At 43.4% G+C, this 14,699-nt stretch overlaps 1 long non-coding RNA gene across 1 annotated transcript; it reads right to left on the reverse strand.

Annotated features, from left to right (window-relative positions):
* Positions 1–9,199: 9,199 nt before the first annotated feature.
* Positions 9,200–12,973, reverse strand: LOC134485623 (uncharacterized). The gene is made up of 2 exons (XR_010063825.1): positions 12,064–12,973; positions 9,200–10,722 (listed from the first exon to the last, which is right to left on the reverse strand). It is a non-coding gene; the product is annotated as an uncharacterized LOC134485623 (long non-coding RNA).
* Positions 12,974–14,699: the final 1,726 nt, after the last annotated feature.

The following is a 14,699-nucleotide window of genomic DNA, read 5'->3' on the forward strand; positions in this document are numbered from 1 at the left end:
TATGAATGACCATGTCTTACTGATGAAGTTGATACAGAAGAAGAGGGAAGAATAAAAATGCTTGATAAGCATTTTTTGTTTGACTGTTGTTTATGATTACTAAGATAGGGAAGATCAGGGGAAGACCAGGTCAAGGTCTGTTTGAACACATTCCACATGAGATGGTTTTTAGATATCCTAAGACAGTATGTAGAGTAGAGCTTGGAGTTCTCAGGGTGTTTGTGGCCCTTGATTTCTGGTTTGGAGAAAAAGTAAAAGTGAAATCAGATTAAGAGTAAAAACACTTCTGTCTTGAATGAAAAATTATGCCTTCATTTGTTGATGTTTGAGTCAACACTCGTTTAGAGGCAAAGGGTGACCCATTTTGATATTTGACAATCATGCTTTCAGAGCAAGTGCCCAGGAATGTAGCAATTTCCTGTGGATTCAGAAGCTGAACTGATAGGATTTAATCACAATCCCATCACTTACTTTGTGATTATAGAAAGTCGCCTGATACTCCAGGTCTCAGTTCCCTAGTGGATAAGATGGAGATAATATTTATCTTTCAGGGTAGTTTTCATCATGGATCCTTTATAGTCTAGATGAAAATTACACAAAGGAAAAATATAAGAGAGTTGAGGAGGGTACACTGTCTATGGCTTCCCAAAGTGACATAGACTGAACTGGATTGGCCCAAGAGGAGCTCACCAATGTGTTCAGTCTAGCATTATGGGAAAGACTGAACCTTTTCTGTATCTCTTCCATTTGGAGATATACTTAGAAGATAGTAAGGCCCAGCTAACAGCCTGGAATAAGTGTTTTAGCTCAGAGCAGCCTTTGAAGCCTGGGGCTACTAAGATTTGCCTTTCATGTCCCAGTATGGCTACTCCTCCTAGGTCTTTCCAGAGCCTATTGTTTGTATTGTTGTATTGTTTCCCTTGGTAGTGGCAGTTCTTGATACTGAACTGGCTCGTGGTGTTAAAAAAAAAAAATCCACTTTAACCCCTCTCACTCTGAAATATGTTTATTATTATTTCCCCTCGCCTTTCTGAAATTTGCGGTTGCCCAAACTAATTTGCAGTACGAAGCCACTCCGATTGTAGGGTAAAAGGTCTGAGGTTTACTTTCTGGAAATCCACTAAAACCTACCAATCCTTAAACTTGAAACCCCACCAATCCCATTGTTGGTCCCAAGTTCAGGATTTGAAATCCCACCAATGCCCCCACCTTGCAGAGCTCCTCCCCTAAGAAGACCCATATAAGCCTGCCTCCTGCTTAATTCCCTGCTGCTTCTCAAGCAGAGTTAGCTACCCTCTTGTGTCTCGGTGAATGAGGTTCCTTGTGAGATGTGCTTTTGTGGCTTTCTTTGGCTCTGAACTGCCCAGATACCTTTCCCTTGAGAACTGTAACATGTGTATAGAGATGTATAACCTGTGGACTGGGGAAAATCTTTCCCCTTAGAGTTGTAACACTTACACTGATATTTTAATGGTTTATGATAGATTACCCTTTCATTTATGTAAACTTCCCATTCGTGAGAATAGCAGCAGGTCAGCTTCGCTTTGGTTTAGGTACACCCATTTCCCCCTTGTCATCCAAGTCCTCAAACCATCCTACTCTGAGAAAGGATAACGAAAAGAAAGAAGGAAAGAGCATTAAAGCAGTGCCCTTACACAGACATCAGCTAAAATGTGTGTCTGAGGAAGAGTTCATCTGTTGCTTGGCACAGACGAATGGCATGACCAGTCATTGCTGGTCATTTCAGTCATAGTCATGTTCACTGTGACTGTGTGTAGACTTGGAGGACAAACGACATTTAGCTCATTGTATTCAGAAAGTATAAAGGCTGTAAAAATGTGAAAGTTAGCAAGAGGATGCATGTGGCAGCGATGAAACCGAAGTGGCAAGAATAAACATTTTGAATGAGGAAGAAATGATGAGAGCCGCATGTGTATACAGGACGACGGATTGTTTCACAGAAGGAATGGTTTTGAGGGACAAAGAGAATCAGGCAGCAATTGAAGAGCTGGGCTTTTGCAATCAAGAGTAATCAGCAAGAGATGAGACAAATCGATTAGCACACTGGAAAGCCTGGCCCAGGGGGGAGCTGATCAGAATCTACACAGATGTCCTTTAGCCCGCATTAATGCAGGATGACACCAAGAATTTGTGGACTTAAAGGCTAAGTATGTTTGTGGTAGGCCAAGGCCAGCCCTGTCTGTGAAATAAGAGGAAACCTCCTACATGCTCTGCCCAGGTGTAGATAAGGCAGAGTTGCTGCAGGCTGGGCACTGAAGGCATTTCAAGGTCTAGACTCTAGATATATTAACCTGAATGAAGTTGCTGGCTGGGTAAATTTTTTTGCCTTATATGGTATTACAAATGTTTTCTAGCTGTTTATGTGGTTGGACTATGAGAGAATGAGCCCACATTTCTGGGCAACCCTGACCTCCCAGGACATCTCACTCTTCAGCTACCAAGATGGTCAAATTTATGGTCACTCAGTGGAAAACAAAGGGGCAATGGCCAGCCACATCTGCCTTCATTCATGCCTAGCTTTTGCCCTACTTCGGTGTGGCTTTGGAAGTAAATCAAAGTAAAGCACCATCGTTCTTGCCCATTCTCTCACCTGGACCAGACTCTGTGGTCTCAATATGTGGTGTGAAAGTGCCACCAGGGAGGCTCTCGTTCAAGTCATGAGTGACACATCTGGCCTCATCGAAACTGCCAAGTGGATTCCAAGTGTGGTTATTATATCTTCTGAGGCCAGTGGATTACTAGCTTGATAGATTTTTCTCAGTGATCTATTAGGGACAAGAAAATGTCTACCAGCATATTTATTGGTAGAGAAGGGACAAATACATCTGATTTAAAAGTTTTCACAGCGATCTAACTGCTATTAGGTACAAGTTAGTTATAAATTTAAGCTGGTTTTATTTGGGGGGGGGGGTTGTCACGTTATACAATGGCCATGTCCCTCTATGTGTGTCTCTGTCTCCCAAGCACATTTGCATAAGTCTAGGATTCCTTACGGATCTGTTCCATCTATTTTTGAGTGGGAAAGGAAGCACCACTAGTAATTAAGCCACACAGAGAATAGGGACAGTCCAAACTAGAGTGGGATGGATCTGCCTTTATAGATTTGCAAATCCAAGTGACCCTGTCACCTTCCACAGGGAGCTAGGTCTGTCTGAACCAGGTGAGAGGCAGCCCTAGGCTTATAGAGCTAACCCTAGACCAGCAGTCTGAATTCTATTGAGCATGTGACTTACATGATAATAACCCTGGTTAGAGACTGGAGAGACCCTGGGGTGACAGGATGTGACCTGACAAGCCTGGTCAAGGAGCTCTTTTGTCTAAAAATAAAAGGGGTGGCAGTGTGTGTGTGTGTGTGTGTGTGTGTGTGTGTGTGTGTGTGTGTCAGGGGGAGGGGAATAGTGCTTCTATTTTTTTCCTGCCTCTCCTCTTTACACTTGTGAAATACACTCCAATTGTCAATATCATATGTCATTGCAATCTAACAATTCTCCACCCCCTACAGAAAGAGAGAGGAAATCAGCAATTTACAAATCTCCAGCAATGTCTACCTAAGCTATAGACATGCACAACCTCACCGAGTAGTTCGGGAATCTAGACATTTGTTTTACAGGCGGACTTTTACTCTTGTAAAATGATGGACACAGATGTCATTGATTACAGTAACGTTTCGTTCACAAAAGATTGGGAAGGAGGATGAGCAGCAGCGGCAAGAGAAGAGAAAAAAAACCCTGAATGTTGACTAACAAGGAATTGACTAAGTAAGCTACATAATTCGGCATGTCGGTGGAGTGTAAAATGTGGATGTAGGGAATGCTGAGACCGTCAAGATATATGACAAAAGTAGGACTCCAAAGAACATGTGTGAAAGTGGGGCCCAGCAACTGTCGACTTTGTTTACACATGGCTAAAACATTGCTGGATGTGATCCTTCAACCTTCCCTTTCTTCTTTTTTGACACTTGTGAACATTAAGCCGCGTGACTTTAGAATCTATTTTGAAAATAAATAAATCAAATTAAAAGCTGTGAGGTGTATGATAACTCTAACGATATGCTTGGAGTAATTTGCTTTAGGAAGAAAAAAATGACTTTTGCTAGCAGGGATATGGAGAGCCCTGTGGTGAACTCAGGTTAAAGATACTTGGGATGTTACATCACGTTCCGGTATTGTGGTCCCCAAATTTCTTATGTTGAAATCCTCCAAGGAAAAGGGTTTGGACGGTGACCTTTGTTGAGGTGTTGGTACCAGAGGACAGAGCTAACTGCCCTGTCCTTCCACTGGAAGAAGCTTAATTAATAGGAGGCTTCCTGTCTAAAAGCCAAACTGCAGGAAACTTAATGGACTTCCCTGCTTCCGGAACTGTGAGAAATAAATGTGTTGTTTATAAGTTAACCCAGTTTATGGTATTTCGTTATAGTCATCTGACGGATTAAGACAGATGGTAAACTTCCCACCTGTCAGCAAACATCTGCTAGGTACTGTGGGACTCCAAATGTTAATAAAATAATTTACAGTTGCATAGCAAAGTGGCTCTGCCTAACACTGGCAAGCTGTATACTTTCAGGGTGGTAAATTTTATGTCTTTTACCACAACTTTCTTTTGCTGTGGTTTGCTGAGGATCAACCACTGACCTACATCTTAGCCCTACCACAGTTTCTTTTAAGTAATAAAACAAAACAATTGCCAATCCACATAGAGCCTTTCAATACTTTACCTACAGGAAATGTTCAACTAGCAGCTGGTGAGAGGAACATAGCCATTTGAAGAGCAAAACGAAAAGTGCACAGGAGCAAATGAAATCCCTGCTGCTTTTCAAACGGGGGTGATGGGCACACTTGCTCTGTCAAAGCTGGGCTCTGACTTCAGCCCTCAGTACCGCATGAGCACACATGCACACATGCACACGCTAAGGCAAATGCTCAAAGACAAACAGTATCAGTGACATGTGTGCACCCTGGGTGATAGGAAGGAACAAAGCTAATTTTGGACCCTAAGTCCTGGGTTCCATTCCTGGTTTGACTCTTTTTCTGGTTGTGATATGATTCTTGAGTTGTACAAAGGGGATGACCACATTCATTTTCCAAGACCGATGACTACTAAAATAAAATAAGTTAAGGCGTACACTTAGGAAGATGCTGTGCATATAGTGTTTTCATATATAATGACTCAGCAGGGAGTGGCATTTAACTGCAACTTTGAGAAATAGGTAGAAATTTGGTAGCCTAAAAAAAAGTTTAAAATAGGGAATTTCTATTTGAAAAATTATTACAATTGGGTTGCTTGTGCAAAGGAAACCTTAGGATTAATTAGAATTTTCATGAAAATGATTCAGGGGAATCTTTTAGTAGCCCTTTAATATAGCTAAGAGGCAGTTCAAAGGCCTGGTTTTCCTCTGTTGTTTTGTTTCTCTGTTTGATTTATTTCTTTTAACTTCTTATGGCCTTTAATAATCCTCTTCTTCCTCTTCTTTTACAGTTCTGGGGTCTAACAAGAGCCTCAGGCACAGCAGTAAGCATTCCATAAATGGGCTACATCCCAGTCTCTTTTTAATTATTTTAACCGTAAAAGATAGATTTTATTATGAGGATCATGGTTATTTTTCCAAGATGGTCTTAGAATGTAATCTGGGGGGACCGGAAGGACAATTTGGTGGATAAGAATATTTGTTGCACAAGCGTGAAGACCTGATTTTGGACCCCAGACCCCATGTTTAGAAAAAAAATCTGACATAGCTTTTTATGTGCCTGTAACTCCAGTGCTGGGTGAGATGGGGGAAGAGGGTCACTTGGGGCTTGGTGGCCACCAGTCTAGCTCCAAGAGCAATGAGAGAACCCATCTCAGAGGGTACACACACACACACACACACACACACACACACACACACACACACAGAAAGAGAGAGAGAGAGAGAGAGAGAGAGAGAGAGAGAGAGAGAGAGAGAGAGACTGTGTAAGCCTGTAGGAGTACAACCCTTCTGAATTTCAGCACAGTTGCATATTTTTATTTTTACACGTGTATATGTGTATGAGATATACATGAACATGTGTGTTCACATGCATGAGGATGACGTTTGTGTTTTCCTTAGTTGCTCTCCCTTTGGTCTTTTGAGGCAATGTCTCTCGCTAAACCCAAAGCTCACCAAACCTGTGTAGTGTAGTCAGCCAGCCTGCCCCATGTGTCCCCTGCCTCTGCCTCCTCAGTGTCCGCATCACCGTTGGCTGCATGCCTGCTCACTTTCATGTGAGATCTGAGGATTCTGACTCTGGTTCTAACGCTTGATACCGTCAACCCTGATGACTTGAGCTTAATCTCAGGACTGACGTAGTGGAAGGAGAGAACTGACTCTTGAAACTTGTTATCTGACTTCTATACTCTATTCACATGTATGCCCCTGAGTCAGACAAATAGATGAATGCCATTTAATTTTTATATAAAAGCAAAGACACTTATTAGTTCCATCAGGAACTATTATTTAAATTATTTAAAACAAACAAACACCGTGGCATTTGCTTATAGATCGGTAGATACCTCTCCTGTATTTATGAGTGAAAAGGAGGATCCATTTAGCCATTAACTCTTTAACTACCCATGCACAGTGTCAAATTTGAGTTGCAGTAAAACTGAGAATGATCCTTGGGGGGATTTCACTTTAAATGGGAACTGAAGAGATGGCTCAGCAGTTAGGAGTGATTGCTGCTCCTCTTGCTACTTTTCTATTGTTGAGAAGAGACACAATGACCGAGGCAACTTATAAAGGTAATAACTTTAATTGGGCTTACAGTTTCAGAAGGTGAGTCTATGATCATTACAGTGGGAGGTGTGGCAGCAGGCAAGCAGGCCTGGAGTAGTGGCTGAGAGCTTGCATCTTGTTTGCAAGTTCAAGGAGCAGTCGGAATTAACTGGAAACCTCAACGCCTGCCCTCCCTGACACGCCTCCTCCAACAAGGCAACACCTCCTAATTCTCTCCAATGGTTCCGTAAACTGGGAATCCAGGGAGCCCATTCTCATTCAAACCACCACCACACTGCTCTAGCAGAGGACCTGGGTTTGATTCCCAGTACCTACAAGGCAGCCCACAACCATCTATAACCCACAGGATCTAGTATTCTCTTTTGACCTCAAGGGCACCAAGCACACATGTGGTGTGCAGACAGACAGACATACAGGCAAAACATGTACACATATACAAACCAATCAGACCTTTAAAAAATTTGTTAAAAAATGTGTGTGTGTGTGTGTGTGTGTGTGCGTGCGCGCGCGCACGCGCGTGCACATGCGTTCTCAAGTGTGTAGAAGTTAGACGTTAACTTGTAGGTGTAAGTTCTCTCATACCATGTGGGTCCAGGGAATCAAACTCAGGTCATCAGGTTTGGCTATGGGTGTCTTTATCCACTGAGGTGCCTTCCTGGCTCATGCAGTGTATGCAGTCATTAGTCCTTTAATGACAATGTGAACTTGGTAAAGCAATGTAGAGTGTTAAGAAAAGCAAGCAAACAAACAAACCTGAGGTTCAAACTTTTAAAGACTTACTCAGAATGGATTCAAATCTAGGCTTTCCAATCCCATAAATTCCACCTGATTTTCCTTTCACTGCCTGGTTTCCCCAAGAGCCCACTGGCTGGCCATCACACTTTTACAAATTATGGGAAGGAAGCCAAAGCTGTGAAGGTTAAGTCAGTGTTATCTTAAGACACTGTTTCCTAGGTGACATGGCAGGTGGGGTCTGCATGTGAGACCCAGTCATGCATACTGGATAGAACTTGGCTGGTTTTAGATGGTTCAACTCTGCTAGTATGCGATTGCTTATTTTATTTTTTATGAAGTGTTTCTCTCTTACAGGAAATGGACAGTGTCTGGTTGATTAATGAGAAAGCAGATATCAATGAGAAAAATCAGCTTCCTAATTTTAAGTCCTCACAGGATACTCGACTACCCAACCCAGAATACCGGAAGAGGCCTCCTCCTCCTGATCCTGTGTTCCACAGGGCCTGGAAGTGCAGAGTGGAGCAAGGGTCTGATGATGGCAGCTAAGGTCCATCAAACGCTGTTTCCCCCTCTCCCCCAAAATGAGAGAGAAGGACTGGCTAACATGAAATTCTTTTCAAACAGAAAAGTCATTTTCCCTTTGGGCAGGGAAAATGAGGCAGTTGAGAGGGGCTGGGAGTCCCCTGGAGTGGGAAAGCACATCTAACCTACGACTTAATGCAGGTGAAACACTTAAGGCTTGACAGAGTTAGTGTTTGATTAGTGGATGCTGTTTTAATTAGAACACTGCAGGCTTCTTTCTAGTTCCAGCCCCTCCATTAATTGTGTGATTGGGGCAAGAGAACACATCTGTCTTGTTCATTGCTGAATCTTTAGCCCAAGATTAGTGCCTTGCAAATTATTAGTGTTAGTCTATTGCAGGTGATGGTCTACTCCTAAGATCTCAGGACAGTTAAGTTTCCTCTAGGTTTCAATGATCTAATCCTGAATTTACTACAAGTCTGAGAGTTTGTTTTGGTTCTAAAATCAGACAAAAGCAGCAGCCACATTAGCACTTAGTGGTACATATTGAACCCAAATATTAAAAAAGGTCTGTTTACTTAGAACAGCAATGTGTGTGTAATTCTCCAATAATGGTAGGGTTAATTTTCTTTTTTCCACGCATGCTGGTCAATTTTATTAAGAGGTACAATACTTTCCCCCTTCCTTTTATGTGGTTTTAGACACTTTATTTGGGGTAATAAAAAGCGTGTGTGTGTGTGTGTGTGTGTGTGTGTGTACTAAGTGTCTACAGCAACATCAACATCATACCTGAGTCTTTTAGTATTTTTTTAGGGAACAAACTTAGTGTATACACCGCCCGCCCTGTTCTTTCTACATCCGGACAGAGAAAACAGTCTCAGATTGCCATGTGGTTGGGACAGGAAGCTAATGAGTCGCACTTTTTTTTTTTTTTTTTTTTTTGGTTCTTTTTTTCGGAGCTGGGGACCGAACCCAGGGCCTTGCGCTTCCTACGTAAGCGCTCTACCACTGAGCTAAATCCCCAGCCCCATGAGTCGCACTTTTGAAGGTGCCTTTGTATGGCATCATCATCATATTAAGGAATTGGTACATTAATCATAGCACCTGCCATCCTGTATTCAGCCAGTCAGCAGGCTAATATACTTCAGACACTCCAGGAGACAGTCTGCATAAAATGTAGACTGTAAAGGACTTTTATTAGAAAATATAAAAATTTACATTGGATGACAAAAATGACGTCTAAAGACACACAAATACTTTTAAAACCAAGTAAGTTAAAAAAAAAAGACACAGTGCAAAAAAAATTTAAAAAGCAGATTGAAAGGCACCACAAGAAATATTTCATTTGGGGGATGACTTTAGCAACTCCCAAGAGAAGGTTTCTTCAAGACTCAGAAGTCCATTGTGTCCTGCTGTTTCAATCTGGAATCCGCAAAATTCTCCACTTAGCATCTGACTTACTTTCCTGTTAAACAGGAACTGGAATTTGAACTTTGCTCTCCAAAAGCCAAAGGCCAACTAATTTAGGAGACGAACCTCAAAATCAATGATGGTTTCTTCTACTTTCATTAGCTCTGTCTACAGTGATTAAAGGATCTGATTTCCAGATAAGCAACGATCCTGGTGGCTACTTCTTACAAATCACATTAATTTCCATACTCAGACCTGAGCCCTGGCAGCATTCCTGAGGCAAGTCTGGATTCATGCAGCATTCCATCCTAGAGTGCTTTTCAAGTTTCCAATGGAATCCTGTCCAGATGAGTGATGATACCCTTATCATAGTAGCCTCAAGGTGTGGAAGTTGTTTCCTATGGCCTAGGTAGAGCCCAGCCCCTCCACCAGTTGAAACATCTGCAAGCACTTTGTTCATTTCAGACATCTGACCATTGAGACACCGCCATCTGCATTACTTCCCTTTTCCTTATTGCTCACGCAAAGCACGGATGATCTGGGCAGGTACTCATCAAGAGAGAAATGGGGGAGGCCTGAGAAACAGACTGCCCAGAAGCTAGTTCTGAACGGTTCTTTCCCATTTATTTATTAACTGATTCCCTCAAGTCACGATCACTCACAGGGTGGTACCGGGAAAGCAAACAACCTCACAGTCTCTGTCCTCAAACAAGGACCAATCTACTGCAGGCTGTTTTTGTCTCAACGTGATGAGTTACATTTATTTGCTCTTAGTAACAAATCATATTTAAAAGCATATGTTTTATGTATGGGAGCTCTACAATGGTTTTAATTCCTCCACGTCTCTTATTTTTGGCAGCCACAAGGTTTATGGAATATTTCACTCAAACTATTTAACCTGTTTCCTATTTTTTAAAACTACCTAACACTGAAAGCAACATTCCATAAAGGCTTTTGTAAATGATAATCATTAAATTTTAAAATTCCATGAAAAATCAGGAGGTGTGGCTTATATCTGTAATATCTACCTGAGGAGGCTGAGACAGGGCACTCGCCAGGAATTCAAGGCTTGGGTTATGTAGCAAGACCTAGCTCACACGGTGGGAGTGGGAGGGGAGTTCTGCAGAAATGGCTGAGTGGTTAAGGAAGATCTTTTGCCGCTCTTGTAGAGCGTGAGGGTTTGGATCCTAGCACCTTCACTGTGGTCTACAATTCAGTTCCAAGTGGATCCGGTGCCCTCTTGTGGTCTCTGCGGGCACCAGGCAGGCACATGGTACACATACCTATAAGCAGACAGACATCATACATATAAAATACATTTTTAAAAATGAAGGTACGTCAAAGACATCTCTTGGTCTGGAGAGATGGCTCAGTGTTTAAGAGCACTGACTGCTCTTCCAGAGGTCCTGAGTTCAAATCCCACCAACCACATGGTGGCTCACAACCATCTTTAATAAGATCCGATGCCCTCTTCTGGTGTGTCTGAAGACAACTACAGTGTACTCATGTAAATAAAGTAAATAAATAAATCTTTAAAACGATAAAAGCATCTCCTAGGAATCTTCACTTGATAAGCAAACATGTGATGCAGCCATCAGATCCCTTCATGTGCAATATGTGCTCTAGGCCTAAATGTCAAATTACAAAACCGACTGCTTAATTACCTTTGGGAACCATTTCTTTTTAAAGATGTTAATTCAGTTGGATAATTTTATGCTCTCAGAACATGACATTAATTCCACATATTTTATATATTTATATTATGCACATATTTTAATAAGTTACATAGAATCTCTTCTTTTATGATAATTAAATCATACACAAATCAAACGAAGTCAGTTCGTGGAGTTGCTAAGCAATAAATTAAACTTTTAAAAAAGTAGGGGGTTTAAGGTGCGTTCGGGGTGTGGCCCATCCAGAAAAGATTGCAGTCCCCCGACCGTCCTGATGGGGCTCATGTATTTGCACGGCACTCCTGCAGTTTAGACCAATAAGGTCACTACATCCTGACACAATAGTCTCTGCCACTCACTGTTTGGACTGTGACGCAATGACAGTAGACTTCAGAGATATTAGCAACAGGAGAAAGAAGATGCTTTACACTTAAGGCTATCTCAGTGTGCAGTCGGACATGTATCATGCACAGAGAGAATCATCAGATAACAGATCCTACCCAGTAGTTCAGCCAAAAGATTGAGCCGCACTGACTATCGTTGCCCCGGGCAAGGCAAGGCCGAGACAATGGATCCGTAGCTAAGGCTCCTCTAGTTCGCCCTGCCATTGCTTTCTATTGAATGCTCTATGCATACTGTCTTGCCTCGGCTGCAATTCATAATGAGACCTTGGAAGGTGACACCGTTCAATACACAGCTCCATCAGCCTGGGCCGCTGCACATTTCCAGTTCAACCCTCTTGGCAGGGCAATGCTATTAAATGCAATTGGGAACTAAATACAAATCAACCAGCAGAAGGAGCAGATTTGTTCCTGAGGACAAATCACTCTGCTGCAAGCTTCGAGGCGCCTTTGTTCACATTATCCAGAGAGACTTCCCTTCTCAAGAAGATGCAAACAAAGCAAACGCCTTGTCAGACTGGACGAGGGTTGGAGTTCAGGTCCCACTCACCTCCTCTCCGGGTGTCAGCATGCAATCAGTAACGAGAACAGCAGTGTGGGATCCCCACCCTAAAGTGACGTCAGAGGACATTAAGAAAAATTAGGGCAGCGGTGATGAGAAGAAAGACGCATAGCACTGTGTGCTTTTGCCTTATATTTTAGATTTGAGTTTGAACCTAAAGCTCCCCACATGCAATGCAAGTGTTCTGCTAGTGAGCCAAATCCCAGCCCTGCTCTATGATTTTCTAAATGGAAGAGGTGGATTAAAGTCTGGTATCTGCTTTCTGATTCCAGTTAAAATTGGCTAACTGCATCGCCTGAAGGTTCCATCTCAGAAAGCTCCTCTCTGTTGACTGTCCTTTTCTTCTCGGGGGTCCTCTACTAAGAGCTTCCAATGAGACAAGATTTTTACATTTAACACAAAGATGTGTGCCAGGCATTAGTATTCCTAACGTAATTCGCATTTAAATAGAGACCATTTAAACATTAAGCAATTGGTTTTGTCTGCACGACGCCCAACTTTAACAATACCTCGCACAGTCGGTCTCAATGGACTTCATACATTTCTAATCCTAGATACTGGGCATGCTGCAGCAGCAAAGTATATCAAGAAGGTGTCTTGCTTTTAAGATTCTATGAATCAAAAGACTGATCAAAAATTTGATTATAAGTCAAATATTTGATGTAACGATATATACAGCTTCTTTCCATATGTCAGTGCTTGACACAAATAAACTTGGCAACACAGTTTTAAACATTATACTTTTGTAGTGTTTTGAACAGTTTGTAATAATCGAATATATACCCTCTTCCTATAAACATTTCAAAGCCCCTGTGGTAGGTCCCCCTCCCGGCATGGAATGCTGGGAGTCTAATTTACACTTTACTAGAGACGAGTGATTCACTTACTTTACTACAGAGTTGGAATCATCAGAGGGGATCCCTACACATGCACTCATTCAAGATTTTATTTTGACGCGATGTGCTAGGCACTTAGGTTCGTCTTTACTGAAGTGGCACCACATGAACATTACATCTGCAGAAGAGTCTTACGGGATTCCAAGTTGTAATGTCTCATGGTGTTTAATTAATCCTACTTCATAACTGACTGACCTATCAGTGAACTGCTGGTACACTAAGATGCCTGAAGTACAAAACTTTTGACAGATACACTGCTTACTCTATGTGTAGACGGTAGTCACGTGTCTACAACATAAGGCATTCTTGACGTTTTCCTGGCGTAAATGCTAGCGTTTTAAAATGCCTAATTAGAAGTTTCCTCCACGTATTGTTGAGCCGGGACAAGATGTTCAAGACCGTGAAAAGCTGAATGTAATGGCCTTGTTAGTTAGAAGCTGGAAATTTTTTTTTTCCAGTTCATTGTTCTTTTAAGTAATCCTTTTGTACCCATACGCTTAACTGAATTCATAATTATTTCCTTTGCTAAACCATGACTCCAGACTTGAGTGCATAAATTAAATTTCACGCACACAAACGAAAGCCTGCTTAGAGAAATAGTATAAACAAATTAAAGGTCCTTTTTAATGATCTTTGATTTTCACGATAGTAGTCTTTGAAGTTACCTACGAGGCACAATGGTTTTCAGTGTGTCTAGAAAGCTGCCTAATAGAATCCAGCCTGTTAACCCTGCAGGTTGTGCTTTGTGTGGTTTTCTTCCCCACTGCCTCACCACTCCCTTGGAACAGTTCTGACGCCTCAACAGGCCCGAACCTGGAAGGGGCAGGACCACCCCAGCTCCTGCCACCCGAATCCCGTGGGGCAGCCATGGCCACCCGGGCAGAGTCTGTGCCGGGTCGGGCGGCGGCTGCGTGACTGGCTGCACTCCCCACCCCGACGCTGTGGTTATGCAAACTGATCTCATCGCTGTTGCTCACGACACGCGCTTCCCGTCGCCTGCACGCGGCGTAACCAGACGCCCGCCCCCCTAAGTCTCCGAGCAGCGAGCCAGAGCTGCAAATAAACCCGATCAGGTAGCCACGACGTCCCTCGATTCCCTTTGTCAGAAGAAGTTACCGCCATCCCGCCCCAAAGGTCACAAGAACAGAAACTTCCCCGCCCGATCCTTGTGCACAGCCCCTCCCCCTGCCCCCTGCACTAGCACAGCTGCCACCCGGTCCCAGGTCCGCTGGAGCTCCTCAAGGTTTCAGGATCCGTCCTCCCTGCCCGTTCTGTCCTTGTCGCCGACTGGCTTGTGCCTTGCAACTTCCGAGCCGGAAACTTCCCGGCCCGCCTAGAAACAGGGCACCCCCTCCGGCTAGAGAAGGCGTCCGGAATGGGATTCCTCCGCGGATTACGCGGCGCCGTCGGCACGCAAGGCCAGCCTGGGCGGCCAGGAAGCCCCGGGAGCGCACGCGAGCGGCGGCGGGAGGCCTGGGCTTGCGTGACCCGCCGGCTCCCAGCCGCACGCACTTCGTGCTGGGGGCACAGGTGCTGCAGGGCGGAGCCCGCCGTCCACTTTACAACCCTGGGACCGCAGTCACGCTAGGTTTGTGGGTGGGGAAGCCAGTTCACCGTGTCTCAGTGTTATCAGAACACCGGTAACCTAGGCAGTAAAACCTGCTCAGACCCATGACTTAATCCAATCCGGAGCTGCTCTGTCAATAACAATAAGCCGCAGAACTTTCT

This window comes from Rattus norvegicus, chromosome 2 (genome assembly GCF_036323735.1).
Source record: "Rattus norvegicus strain BN/NHsdMcwi chromosome 2, GRCr8, whole genome shotgun sequence".
Taxonomy (NCBI): Eukaryota; Metazoa; Chordata; class Mammalia; order Rodentia; family Muridae; genus Rattus; species Rattus norvegicus.